Source organism: Mya arenaria, chromosome 2 (assembly GCF_026914265.1).
Source record: "Mya arenaria isolate MELC-2E11 chromosome 2, ASM2691426v1".
NCBI lineage: Eukaryota > Metazoa > Mollusca > Bivalvia > Myida > Myidae > Mya > Mya arenaria.
Window position 1 is genome coordinate 9,241,767 of NC_069123.1, and position 14,248 is coordinate 9,256,014.

Here is a 14,248-nt window from a genome sequence, read left to right on the forward strand (position 1 = left end):
CAGCTAGATGACCTGAAGTAATTTCTTAATGATTAAGAAGGACTCGTTCGCTGGGCTCTCTCCGCCCCTTCCTAACCATTAAGAATTCAATACATGCCATCTAACTACTACATAGTCTTAGATCACTCCGTCTCCTTCCTGTGTTTCTCGTCCAATGAGCATCAACATATGTATACGTAGTATGAAGAAACCGATGATGATTAAAGTTTTGGATACAAATCTCGTTGGGATCCCAAGAGAACATACCCCAGGCGGTGCTCAAACAAGCGACCCATTGGATTGTTGTTATGGAATTTAGGTTTCTCATCGACTTGAATAATTGACATAAAAAAGCACCTACATGTGTGGGTGCATATACTTTGACTTCAAATGTTCATTAGATGCAGTTTTGATTTAATCGAAAATATATATCTATAATTTTTAAAAACCTATCAAGTTGGGATAAAACATGAACTTAATTTTATAAAATGCACTCTTTTCTGTCAGGATGGCCCTGATTTTTTTAAACTTCTTAAGGCTGAACAGACTAAGGTAGCTTATTTGATTTAACAATAGTTCTTACTTTAACTTGATTTTGATTAAAACATATATTTCGTTATTTTCAGACAGATATCTTCAATAAACAGTCTAAATTTGCCAAAAATAAATTAATTCACAAATTAAAGAATAACAAAAATATAGTAAGTTTAGCTTAGTCGTGTTATATCAGACTTAAATAGTTTCTACACATCGGCTCCAGAAGGTTCAAGCTGCACTCTCACAGATTGACCGTTTTAACAACTTTTTTATTTTTTGTTGTTTTGGAATGAGCTAATTTTTGCGTAAATATTTGGAAACCAGTGATACAAGACTGCTGACAAAAGATCAGATTGCAGTGTTTCATATTTGTGTTCGAAAATTGATGGTTTATGACCATGCCAGGAAAAAGTGCAAATAAATAGTTAACACTCCTCTTTCAAATGTTATTTGAATGCACCAGCACGACACGGAAATCGCCAACAACTAAAAACTCTTTAATTATTACTTTTTGATATTTATTTATTGGGAATTACACAATCAATACATTTAACCAAATGATCCCATACTTCCGTAATAATCATGAAATGCTTCTATCACATACCTGACCGTGGGGAAATGATTTTATAGATAAAAGAGAAAAGGGCTTCATATTTGTAATGCCATTCCTGCAAAACGCTTGTGTTGCTTATTAATTAAAACATTTGAAGTGGGCGCGGTATTTTTTAACAATATGTAATCAGCATACATTTCCTTCATGTTAAAAAGAGACATTTTATTTTAATTCAAGTAATAAATCTGTGACTCATTCTCATTCGGAAATCCTCAACCATTTTTATCGAAAACAACCTCGGTATGGGCGGTTAACATACTCAGAAACCGGTATGTAAAAGTCCGCTGCAAGTAGATCGCGTAGTAATTTAATTTAGCAGTTAAACGTAATGACATAACTCTTGTGAATCTTAATTATGATTGCAATAATACACTTCACTGGCAATCAATTTAATTATTGATATATTTCAAAATTTTACGAACCACTTCTACTGATGTACCGGCATACATCCGAGGCAATCGGAACTCCTCGGCTAGTATCAAGATATGTCTATCTCGAAGCTTGCCGGATATGGCCGAGTTGTTACGATTGACATCCGAGGTTGTATTCGATCACAAAAACGGCCACAACATCATAATTATACCAAAGAGTGACTAATAGTTTGAAGCGTCAGGAATGATGAAAAAAAAAAGAGATTTCAATGAATTCATATTATTTAATAAACATAAACACTTATACACAGTATGCATTCAAAAATGGTTTGTTTTTTTCACCACACCTCAGGGACGGGTCCATGATTGACGTTAGATGGGTGCGTAACCTAGGGGCACAACATTTTGATAAACAGCCCCTTCATCAGAACCAAAATGGTTTAAAGTGCTGACGTGCCAACAATTTGTTGGTGCATTTTGAGCGTCTTTCATTACTTTTTACTCCCATATTAACATAAAAAGTTAATTTGGACGATTTTAAGGGCCGGGGGGGGGGGGGGGGTCCCTGAATCCGCTAATGCCACCTTTGTCTCTGGATTGTGTCTAAAAAGCTGTGTGAGGTTTGGATATACACACGACACTCGGCACTCAAATATAGGAATGAAACGACATTCGGGGCATTCGATCTTAATGCTCAGGGCAACATTTACAACATTCAAATACAGTTGTGTGAGGTTGGCTACACTTACGACATTAGATATTCAGATATAGTTATCAGCAAATGTCGTATATTCAGCCAGCTTCACACACCAAACTAAAACAGCTAGTTGGTTGGGGATGGTGAAAATAGTTTTCAGTAACAATAATACAACCAATCTGATAAAAGCTTATTTTAAAGTGACATTGTTCTATCAAGTTTTCAAAATAGTTTTGATTATAAGCCTATATAGGAAATTGCACAAAAACCCTTATCAAACATTTAGAGGAGCTCTGACAAGCGAAAGTCCATTTGACAGATTACAAAACCGCAACATTTCCATTAAGTAACGAAAACAACCGTTAAATTTTCATTTAGTCATTAATTAGTTTTATTCATTGAATATTTAGAAGCTCACACATGCACACTGGCTTAATATATAAAAAGGCATTCGAGCAGCATTTTGCGCTGAACACTTAAAGAGTAAGCATTTATTTTTGTCTACAAAACCATAAGTCTGCGCTCGACTTAATAGTTTGGAAATATATATATACTCGCTAACTATTACATTGTATGCTATTTAGGTAATGCTGAAACATTGTTAGTACGTACTTACAAATTAATTGGTTTGATGCGACACAGTCCCATAACCATTTAGTTTTTGCAAGAATATACTAACAGTTTAAGAGAACTACATTACATGGTGTAAACTACCCACTTACTGGGCCGGTCACTGTTTATATATACCGCTTCACCTAATTAAAATCAATAACGACTGACTGCTGAATTACTGAAATAAATTGATTGGAAAACTTGAGAAACACTGCCTTCTCATTTGACAAAATATAATGTGACCACTAAGCACTATTTGTTAATCGTCGAAGTAATCTAAAAAAAAAACTAAATCACAAAACCCATTGACTGAAATGAACTACATGTATACCAAAAACGATATCGCACTATACCGTGAGCTTTGTACATTCATTCATGTGGGTGCACTAGGGTATAATAAATTACAATTGACGTTTGCGGACACCCAAAGTATTGCTGTGGTCGCAGGAGTTTTAAAGGCGCTTTATATTATGACAGCATTGAGGCGTCCCTTCAGTGTCCGTACGTAGGCCTTGCGGTATGCTGCACACCCTGTGTGCTACGTAAGGTCCACGCACGGCTCATGTACGCTCACCGCAAGCAAACCGTAGAGTGGAGTGTGGTGTGTAGAGCAGGTATGTATACATTGCGTCTGCCCTGGTATTGCTGCAAGGACGCTCTTTGGCGTCGGTGGGTTATCACTTCAAAGCCTCAGTTTTTCTGTCTCAAATTCAAAATACGCCGTGTGAATACCCAACGTTTACGACTAATACATTATGTGACAGTAGAAATATGTGACAGTTGGAAAATGTGACTGAGGAATTAATAATGCTGCATGGTGAATGGATAACCCGCCGACTCTAATCTTAACGCAAATATGTGCGCACTTCCTGGACTTATAAATTTTCATAAATCTTAAAAAAATAAATAAAAAATATTCAATTTCGTATTTATTTTTTAATAGCATTTCGATTTGCCTTGAAAATATGTTGATATAATACTGCAACATGCCGATCGCGTAGTGCGTTGATAACTAGTCAAGTTAATGAGCTAACGAGGTTTGAAATACCCCCCAGAACGTTCCGTCTAATAAAACACTCAGTTGTCATCACTATAGTAACTGTACATACTGTCTGAACCTAGCTCACTTCCGGTCAACTCCGAGTCTGAGTCTGACGTGTAACTTCCCGAACCCTCGCTAACCATCGAAAAAAGGTCTGGACTTGAGTCTGGCATGTATAAGTCGTTCTCAATGTCGTGTAGCGGTACGTCCGTTCGCCCGGAGATTAAAGAACGTCCTGTTCCGATTGGGTGTTCAGCGTCTGACGTCATGGACGTCACTGATCGTATGTTGTCGTTGAAATTAAGCGCGTCGTTTCCTTTTGTCTCGTCTTCACTTTTGACATCCTCTCTGCTTTGTTTAGAAGCGTCTGTTTTATGATTCTGCTCGCCTTTGTCGGCTGTAGGCGAGGCGTCGTTTAAAGGATCTATTTCGCTTTGGCGCGAATCCGCTTCCGGAATTGGCGACTCAGTTGGATTCCCCACAATTTTCTTGCTGCCAGTGACAGGTATACGATTGAGCAAGTCATTCTGAAGAACCAGTATACTGTCTCGTCTGAGGCTTATCAGAAAGCTCCTACGTAAACGTTTTGGTTTCTTCGGCTCTGGTGGTTTCGGAGGCTGCGACGTTAACGCGATTGCGGCCTTAATTATTTGCAAACGTTTTTCATCAAACTCACTTGGTGGTTCATCGTCGTCAGAATTATCCCAGTACGGGGCCGGGCTTTTTGTAAAGCGCTTGTCATTTATTTTCTTCCTGCCACTGTTCGTTTTCTTGTTCGTTCGCTCCAGTTCTTGTTGCCTTAGTAACTCTAACACACTATCCGTCTTCCCTTTCGTGTCGTCTGCGTCTTTTACACCAGACGACATTAACGAGAGCGCGTGAATTTGCGGTAGCCTCACTCTGGAGCCGCCACTGTTTCCGGGAATCGTCGCGAGCTTCCGCCATCTTGAATCTAACTGATGATTGGATATCCGGGGCAGAAATTGCCGGATCTTGTCCGATTCTTCCTTTAGTGGAATATATTCGTTAAAATAAACGTCATAAATGTCCTGCTGAACTTTACTCAATTTCTTGTTGCATGATTCGTCGAATCGACTCTTCCTGTCTTCCAATGACTTGTGAAATACAGCATTTTTATGATGAGCCCGCAACATCCGCTCACTTCCAAGCATAAAATCCGGTTTTCGCACTTTACTCGAACGGAGAGACATTGTTCATAATTTTTCGTTTTTATCCCTTATATCAACAGAATCCCGTATTTCTGAATTTTAGCATCTTAAATGTTTAACTTTCGTTTAAATTCATTCATTTGATAAAATTTAATCTTTCATTTGTTAGAGTGCGCCATTCCGATATGCATGTTTTAATTAAACGACAAATTAGGTATTGATTGTATTGTTTTTCACAACTCAAAAGGATTTCGAGAGGGAAATTTCTAACAACCCATTTCATTGCCGAAAACAAATTTAAGATTGAACATTTTGCCAATTTCAGTGAGAGAAACTACTTCGGAATCGAAATGAAAATTCTATACATTTTATTAAATGCAAAAATTGGGTGTGGGAAACATTGAAGACCAAATATTTCATTAAATATGCGTTTCTAATGACATCTAAGGAAGATAAATAACGGCGCATCAAAAAAGTTACTTAACGACGAAAGGAAGAACATGATATGAGATTTTTTCACCAGAATAACAATGGAATTCCGCTGTCTCGATGTGTTGATGTATCGAAAAAGAATTACCCATATTTGCTTATCATAAGGCGAGTTCGAGTTGATGAAAAGTATAATAATGAGAAGATAAATCACTCACTTAAATGCAGCTAAAAAGGTTTTAACGGTGCTCGATTTAGTTGTATGGCTAAAAAGGTGTCATTAGGACGCTTTTCATAAATGACAAACTAGATTCCATATATGCACATGCACTGAGTGAAAGTTAGGCGAGATCATCGCGCTCATATAGCTTGATTAGAGTGGTTTGTGAATAGGTGAGCGATTTAGGGCCTTAATTGTATTCTTGGAAAACCTAAAAGCATATGGTATATACCCTGGCACATAAATTAGAAGGAGAAATTCATAGCTACCTCATTGATTGTAATCAGGTGAAGATGGCTAAATGGCTAACCCAACACACTTAGGTTTCGATTCTAAAGATTGTTCGAGAAATTGTGGCCGACTGTGGCCGAAATTAGCACAAGCCCTTATGACATGTTACTGATTTCAGGACTGCTCGAATTCTGGATTTATACATACAAAACAGCAAAAAAGTAAAAACTTTTAATCTGTGAGAGTGCAGCTTTAAGGCATCCGATGTAAAATGATGCTATATTGGATTCCTGGTAAACCCATACTTAATTGGTATCAGTTACAACGGTTTTATGGATAGAAAAAGCATTTGTTAACAGATATTAAAAACAATATGACAAACACGCATTTTTTGGCATTGAAATATTTCGCTACGCTCACTCCGCCCATTCTTAATCATTTAGATTTTAAGTCATGTCATCAAACTATAACTTAAAAATGTGTAATTTCACGTCCGGTATCATTAGAATATTACTTACAATTTCAGCCAATAAAATTACAAATAGGCAAATTAAGTTCTGGGTTAATCATTATAAATTCACCTTTCGCGGGTGTTTAAAGGTCCGCCTACTACCACTCATCCGATACACATTCCCTGCGTCAGAGTTTGCGTTGACAATGCGTCAGCCAATGAGGTTGTATTTTAAGTCAGTTTGTTGACTGAAGTAATATCTTAATGATTAAGAAGAGTGCGTTTGCTACGATCACTCCGTTCATTCTTAATCAATAAGAATTTACTTCATGTCATCTAACTATTACTTAAAAAAAATAACTTTGATAACATTAATTATACTTTTTTCAATCTTTTATCTTACATATTATCAAGAAGTCAGCAATACACTTTCAAATGATAACAAAATTATATATAAAGTCACTCGGCTAACGCCTCGGTCCATATACACCTCCAGGGGCTGACTGGCCGGTCCTTATAATGTCATATGACCCTCAGTGGTGTGTAATATTTCTTAATTATTGACAATTACTCAATAATACGACAAGCTAATGTGTACAGTGGATATCTCAAGATTGAGTAAAATAGTTCAGAATTCCTCGGCCTTTTTCCATCGAAATCAACATCGGATGTATGGCGGTACATCGGCAAAAGAAGTTCGTAAAATTTTATATAATAGTAATAATTAATTATAGTCTTTTAACGTGTATTTTGTATATCTAAGTTTAAATTGATTGCCAGTAAAGTGTACTATTGCATAAATAATTAAGATTCCCAAGAGTAAAGTCATAAAGTTTAACTGCTAAAATGAAAATACTACGCGATCTTCTTGCAGGGTAGTCAAATGTAAATATTTCTGACATTGTAAACCGTCCAAATAGATCCGAGGTTGTTTTCGATGGAACATGGCTGAGGAGTTCCGAATAAAGTAAAATAGATCGATTAAGTCAACTGGAGATACTCTAGACCAAACATGCACGCACACAAGAAGGTTGACGACAACACTGGTCTTTCCTAATATTGCAGGCAATTGTTGTTCGCAGCATATTACAAACTTATTACATGCAGTCTCGGCCAGCTTTGAAACTAATCGTTGTTTGTCCCGCAATTCTGTAAGGACATTTGAAATGTTCCACCAGTTGAAATAGTATTACTTGAAATAAAGTCGGGGTTCTGGTAGAGCATTTGAGAAAATTAAACGTGGAACATAAAAACCAGTTTTAAGTTGTCTGGAATGAAGCAAATATGGACATTTTCGCATTCCGTTATTCTGTCATTTAGTCTGTGAACAAAGACAAACTGGGAATGTGGCCGCACGGAAAGAAAACGGTGTTTAACAACGGTAAGCCATCGCTGCAGCTATCTGGAAGCAACGCGAGTGGATATTTTATAAATACACAGAAACCTGCACAGTCGTTAAATAATGAATACTATAAGAGGCTTACGATGTCCGTCTCACTTGGGGTGGAGACATATCCGGTCCACAAGGTCGATCACGATGGCCGCGTCCTCCGACAACATGGAGTCTCGAGCGCTGACGTCACTAACCAGTACCTTAGCCAAAAGTATCTCGGACAAAGAACCGCACGTGAAGCGCCCGCGCGCCAACTGCACAACCGGAACGTCAGTCAGTTGCGAGTAGTACTCAGTATGTCAGACGATCAGAGAAAAGAGCCGCTGTCGCAGATCACCGGACCAATTATGAGAAATGAAGTGGCACCACCTATTTCGCAGATACAAAAAGACGAATTCCTTGGCGAGCATTTGAAGAAACAGACGTCAACGAGTTTGCGACTTCCGCCATTGCGGCGCAGAATGTCGCTGAATAAAGCAAAACAAATAGAAACTGTAGCCAAGGTGGTCAATGCAAAGCGCAACGACGAAAACAGATCCTCAAATGTTATATTCGAGCAGGAAGATTCTGAAGACGATGATTCGTTGCCGTATATAGGCCGTCAGGGAAGCGCAATGACCAGCGACCATTTCTCAGACCTGCCACCGCCGAACGCCAACTGGGTGAATGGAATTTACAAACGAAGACAGAGCTTCAGCCACAGGTACAGACTAAAACCAGCCAATTCTGATGACTCCAGCGAAGGCAAAACAAAACGGTATGAGGAAGGGCTTGCCAAAGGCTACAATGACAACAGCAGGAGAAGTTCTGTGGCGAAGATAGGAAGAAAGGATTCCGTCGGAATGTTGACGGAATCGATTCGAGACCAGTTTCGAGCTGCACTTCGTCAGGATCCCAACAAAGCAGTTGAAAACCAATCCGTACAAAACACCGACAGCACATCTCTGCTACTGTCTAGCAGTGCCATTGATTCAGCCATTAAGCAAATACCACAAGAAGGTCAGAAGACTTCGACAGGTGGTTACAAACTCAGACATGAGTATGGCAAGAATATTGAGAAGAATTGGTTCATGAACCATTACATGAAGAAACAGACGGGAAACAAGAACAAGGCAAACGAACAGAATATGCCGTCTACAGGTTACGACCTTCGGCTGGACATATTTTACAGTCCCGAACCGCAGTCTGACGAGGAACTCGAGGGCGAATTTGAAGCTGGAGACGACGCCATGTTCGCAGACGGTGATGACGCAAGCATGCAATGTGGCGCGTTCTCAACAATGACCGGGGAGCGTCGAGCGCGAGCTAATCGAAAGAACCGACCGTCGCTAAGGAACCAGACATCGCTGGAACCGCATTTGGAAGAGGACGATGGAGGTAGCGATGTTGTCGACTCATCTGGGTCTGATATTGAAATTATTTTGAAAGACAACCAACTGATCCAGAGAAAAACGAAGCATAAGTTGAGAAAGAAACGTCAGCGTCAATTGGAGCGTTACAGGGCATTCATGCCACAAGAAACGGGTACGGTTAACCAGAAAATAAAGACTCCAGATGCCGCTGTACCACTGACAGATCAAGAAATCCGTGCACTTCGGTTGAACCTGAGAAATAAAGAAAAGGGAAATAATCTGAAAGGAAAACGCAAGTTCAAACAGATTGTTAACGTTGTTTATGCGAGTGTTATTTTCAAGAACATATTGACGAATATAAGAAAACGCAAGAAAATGATTATCAAAAGCAGGGAGAAGAAGATAGCTCAGATGGTTGCAAAGAGGCTAAAAGCCCAACAGAAACAAATGGAAAAGGAAGAAGACACAGATGAAAGAAATGAAACCCCGAAACCAGCGTTGAGGGAAATATTTATGCAGGAGATGGGACTGAAGCTGATATATGATGTTGGGAGGCTTAATATAAGCGAATCTGACGAAAGCGAATTTGAAGAAGAAGCCGAAGATGGTCAACCGAAAGAAGGAGAAGAAAGGAAGTCTGAGAATCGGAGAGAAAACAACAAGGAAGTCAGAAGAGAAAACAACAAAGAAGTCAGGAAAGAAAACAACAAAGAAATCAGAAAAGAAAGCAATAATGATGCCAGAAAGGAAAGCAATGGAACCGCTTACGAGGAAATCAAGATAACTCGAGAATCTAAATTTGCAAAGGAATTGAAAAAGGTTACTTTAAAAGATTTGAATAAAATGGATGGACCGAAAAAGAAGAAAAGGCGTCGTAAACATAAAACAAGGCGTCGTCGTCACAGTATCCCAGTATTGATAAAACCGACGGAGTTTCTGGTTGAAGTCCCGGAAAAGTCACGCCGACGGCGAGATCGGGCAAGCATGAGCAAACCCAAAGAGGTGAAAAGGTTTAAGTCACCGCCGGTGCCCTCCTGCAGCTGCCTTAGACACAAACGTCTAACTGAAAGTAGGCCGTCCTCTCATATGCAAATGAACTCCAAATGTTCGCATCAGCCAGAAGCTAAAAGGCGCAAGGTAAAAACTATCAAAGTTGAAACCGCGGGGCTTATGAGGACATACAGTCTGGGAAATCTTACAAATAAAAGGCCGATTGAACTGGAAGACTTGCTGAAGGGCATTGATTTTCCAGCTAAAGATATAAAAATACAGATCCTGCGTCGGAAGTTTATACGGCAACGAAGGAAGCAACAGCAGATTCGGCTGTCGCCGGTCCAGATGATAGACAGGCCGCCGTCCGAGCAGGAGGGAGGAAGCAATTGCGGCTCAGACAGCGCCGGAAGTGATACCAGCGATGAAAGCGACTATGACTTCGTTTATGGAGGCCCATTTGTCGGCAGCGGCGTCATGTGGAACCAGACGTCAGGCGGCCGGAAGCCGACTTGGACGGATGCAGATGTGGACCGCGAGGTGCAGCGGATCACGCGCATCTTCCACGAGATGAAGGAGTGTCGCTACCTGCGACTGGATGGCTTCAATGACGCCATTGTGGACCGCTTGAACAATATTAACAAGAACTCGATGAAAAGGTAGACACCAACGTCTATGAAAAAAGCAAACAGATGTGTTATGCCTGTGATTCATATGGAGTTTAAATACCAAGATACTATAACTGACACATGAAAAATACATGAACAACAAAACCCGGGCCATAACAAATCATAGGTTTTGAATATAATTTCACAGGACAGTATACCTACATGTATATTCAAAGTAGTGAAATATAGGTTTTGAGTATATTTACACAGGACTGTATACCCACATGTATATTGAAAGTAGTGAAATATAGTTTTGGGTATATTTTCACAGGACTGTATACCTACATGTTTATTTAGAAAAGTTTCACTTGGTAGATCGTTTCAGTGCTTTATATTGATTTGTTTATGTTCAGTAAAGACTGTCCAATATTGTTTAGCTATTGTTTTGCACACCATACTGCTATTTTGAATGATATAACATTATATATCCATAGCTGTGTTTCCATAGAAGTAATTTATATTATGTAAATTGTTGTAGTTGAAGTGATTATCATAAGTTGTAATTAAAGTCGAAATAAACAAAACGAAACAAAGGGGACTAAAATTGTAGACATCTGGTCAAAAATCGAAAAACATGAAATGTAAGCAAATTACTTTTTTTATAATTAAACATTATCAAACGTTCAAATAACAGCTCTGTTGTACAAAGATATTTAAAATGTTACAGAAAAAGCTTTTGACTGCCAAAAATGCGTTAGTAATGCCATAAAAACTTAAATTACTTTAGGCTTAGATTTACAAGAAAATGCTCAAGTCTCAAATCTGAACAACTCGGCCATCTCTGGCAAGCTTCGAGATAAATGTTATAGGTCCGTGATAAAAGTAAGTAAAATTACTAAATTTGAACAAAGATTGATGTTTACCAATAAAGAATCTGGATGTTTAAGAAGTTAAATTTAAAGGGGGCGCAATGAAGGTTTACTCATTTGACTTTTATTATCTAAACCGTAAAAACATATGCTGCCACGTGACTTTTAATTGCAGACCCATGTATAAAGGCTAATGTAATTTATCTTTACAAAATCATGTGTTTTTTGTTTTGATAAAAAGTGTAAAAACTGAATTTCTCGAAACTCGTTTTAATACTTTAGGACGATTACGTGGAAGGCTTTGCTCCATTTACGCTTCAATGTCTGTTCATGAAACGCTGAAGAATGTAGAACTTGCAAGATTATTAAATCCCCGCATGCCATCGAACCTAGTCAATCAATCGTAACAACTCGGCCATCTCCGGCAACCTTCGAGATAGGTTTCAATTCTGTTGGATACTGGCCGAGGTGTTCCGATTGATAGAACGTATTGAAACAATCGTAACAACTCGGCCATCTTCAGCAAGGTTCGAGGTAGTCAATTATGTTGGATAATTGCCGAGGTGTTCCGATTGCTAGTCAATTTGACGGAAATTAATAAGTAGAGCATTTGGAGAAGGACGTTTGGGAAACGATATCAATTGTTCCATGATAACCCAGATACATTCGATAAGCTGAAACAGTTGATAAGCAATCATAAAAATGGTCAATTAAGTAAAGGCATTTAATGATAAAACATTTTTTTTCCCAGAGCTCATTCAAATAGCAGGAGTACTTGCTTAATTCGTTTTTAATGAGTTATAGTGCTGATGTACCGCAGAGTCGAACAATTACAAAAATTGCGGGATCATCAATGTAATGAACTATAATGGAAACATGATCAGCGATAGCCCAAATTCTTTTAATTGATAGAGTTGATGGTAATATGATGGCTTGTTCTAGTAGTGTTTTAGGCTAAAATGTCCGGTTTTTTACGGAATTATCACGAGACACTTGTTGTTTGTGATGGTAGAAGTAGACCGAATGGCAGCGCTCCAGCCAGGATTTGAAAAGGGCAGGGTCCGCACATTCTCGTTCACCAAAGTAATGAAGCTATGCGTACCACAGTTAGGTTTATCATTATTGATCAAACTTCTGATGAATGAGAAAGGTGCTCAGAAAGGGCCCGTTTGATGTGCATTGAATGAGCCTAAAAGGGGCACCTGCAAAGGGCAATCAAGTTCAATTAATAGTGTGTATGTGTTGTAACGGCTTCCAATACCTATAATTTGTTATGAACCCCTTAGCTGGTATTTTACTTAATTGTATAACTATTTTGACCTCATACTCATTGCGATCTTACTCTGAAATCAACATTTTTTTGATTTTTAGTTTATGCCTTAAAATAATATAAAATTACAATTAATAATATTTTTTTAAGAAATTACGACAATTTGGAATCAAACGTAATGTCATTTCGGAAATGACGTCGTCGAAATTGTGCCCAGCCCCAATGGCAATGCGCGCTGACGTTTGATTTGAAACTGAGAGGGAGCTGAAACTTCAAAACAGTGAAATATCAAAGCGATGCTTTCATTGTTTGAAACAATAAAGTATCAATTCTATTTCACTTATAAATCACTATTAACCTCTGGAAAGCATACAAAAACGCCGCTGTTTGTTTTATGCAATTTTTATACATTAAGCGAGTTATAAATCATAACGTTAAACAAATAGTCCAGCCATATTGTGAAAAAGGGCACATTGGGTTAAAATCTTGAAACTTGGTATACATGCAGAAATGTAAATATGATTTTTAAAAGCTCAGGACCCACTCTAGATCCATTTACTATGGCTGACAAAATCCAAAATGGCCGCCATTACCTTAATTATGTTAATATATAGTTGTGGTAATAGGTAGTTATATTTCATGTTTATAAATATATAAATATGTTGTCAACATTATTTTAAGTGTCTGTTGTTGAACATAATGAAACTGTAGGCAATTTGACAGTTCTAAGCGAAAGTAAGAGCTGTACAAGTTTTGAACATTGAACGTCCACAATCACAATATATCGATGTCGGGTATATGGTGAGTTGGAGACATTTTGATGTACTCGTGTTCAAAAACTCATCCGTGTTAACTTAAAGCTTAACCCTCACAACTTCACCGTTTTCACAACATTGTTTATTGTTTTGTCTTAGAATGAGCCAATGTTTACATAAATGTCTGGAAACCAGTTATATATAACTGCTTACAAAAGATCAGATGGAATAATATTCGAATATTGATGTTTTATGGCTAAAATCGTTACTAACGCTTTCAGAAAACTTTCCAGGAGTGTTTCTTACAACAGTTAGTTATATTGCGAGTTATCTTATATGACTGAATTGAAAACATTGATACCAAAATCAGCTTCTTCAGAGACCAGGAAATGTCAAAATTGTCAACTCATGAGAGTGCAGCTTTAATGGTTCAGTTAAATGAACATTGGCAGTTTTACAACTATGGCCTTTATACAGATTCTTATCTGTGCATGGTCAAAGAAAATAATCAATCAAACCATTATGGCTGATACAATGTTATGATATGGTTTGTGTTTCATAGTTCCAAAGAAACAGTATTAATCTAATTGAAATAATTTGTTGTAACAATACATTACATTACATTCACGCAAACCGTACACACGCTACGATCCCCTTCTT